Raw genomic sequence first — 1009 nt, 5'->3', positions numbered from 1 at the left:
CCCTCAGCATGGCGCAGGAAAGCCCCCATGTCAACCTGGGAGAGGAGTGGGGATCCATTTGGAGGAAGGGGAAGAGGGCCCCTCTCAGAATGAGGGAGGCAAACCCCATCTCAGCACGAAGAAGGAAGGCTTCTCTCAGCAAGAGGCCCTGGACAGGAGGACCCTTCTCAGTCCAGGGCGCCAGCATCTGGATCAAGGCTGGTCGCTCCTGGTCCTGGTGAGGAGGAGAAGCCCTGCTTTCTGGGGCACACTCTTGGGAGGTCTTGCTGGAATATAGCTGGGCGCAGAGAGCTGGAAACAGACCCCAGAGCGCCCGCAGAGGTGAGCAGGTCAGGGGAAGGAAACTCCTCACCAGTGAGAGGCACAGAGAGAGCAGAAGGTGGGGCCTGTGATCCTCCCAGAAGACCAGGGCTGCCACCTTTGGCAAAGGGGCACTGTCACAGATAGTCTAGGCTCCCATGGGTGAAGGTCACCATGAAGGGTGGCAGGGTGTTCACACTGACCTTACATAGGTGGACTGGTCTGGGAAGGTGTCACACAACGGGTTCCCTTGCAGCCACAGCTCTTCAAGCTTCAGCCCTCGCATCTTGCTCAACTCCCGCATAGACGTCAGCTGAGAAATATGGGGCGGAAGTGGGAAAAGGAATCCCAGGGAAAGAGGGACATCCGGATCCCTGCACTCCCAGACCCCTCCCTCCACACAGGTACCATCACCTGCCTCCTGTCATCACTCTGATGGCCACTAACATGCCCCCCCCCACTTTCAACCCAACTTTGACCTGGCTCCCTCTTCTCACCTCATTTTTGGAGAGGTTCAGGATCTTGACTGTGGGGACCATCTGTATAATGTCAGACAGGCCATCCAGCTGGTACAGTTTGTTGCTGCTCAAGTTCAAGGACAACAGCTTTGGGGCAAGAAGAGGTAGAGTGAAGATTACTATCTAGGACCTTGGAGACAAATGTGCCCTCCACCCCATCTCTTCCACCCCCTACCCTAATACCAGCACTG

General features: G+C 56.6%; 1 protein-coding gene and 2 long non-coding RNA genes across 4 annotated transcripts in view; 2 read left to right on the top strand and 1 right to left on the bottom strand.

Annotated features, from left to right (window-relative positions):
- The window catches only part of NXF3 (nuclear RNA export factor 3), a 1139741-nt gene that overhangs the window by 702256 nt on the left and 436476 nt on the right, over positions 1-1009 (top strand). The window lies entirely within an intron of this gene.
- LOC114905733 overlaps positions 1-1009 on the bottom strand; it is a 336532-nt gene that overhangs the window by 289942 nt on the left and 45581 nt on the right. The gene's annotated exons all lie outside the window — the stretch shown is intronic.
- The window catches only part of LOC114905732, a 6070-nt gene that overhangs the window by 1337 nt on the left and 3724 nt on the right, over positions 1-1009 (top strand). The gene's annotated exons all lie outside the window — the stretch shown is intronic.

The sequence above is a fragment of the Monodon monoceros genome, unplaced genomic scaffold (genome assembly GCF_005190385.1).
Source record: "Monodon monoceros isolate NGI ecotype Baffin Bay Population unplaced genomic scaffold, NGI_Narwhal_1 Super_Scaffold_22, whole genome shotgun sequence".
NCBI classification, from domain to species: Eukaryota; Metazoa; Chordata; class Mammalia; order Artiodactyla; family Monodontidae; genus Monodon; species Monodon monoceros.
Note: the sequence above shows the minus strand (reverse complement) of the source record. Positions and strands in the feature narration are given on the sequence as shown.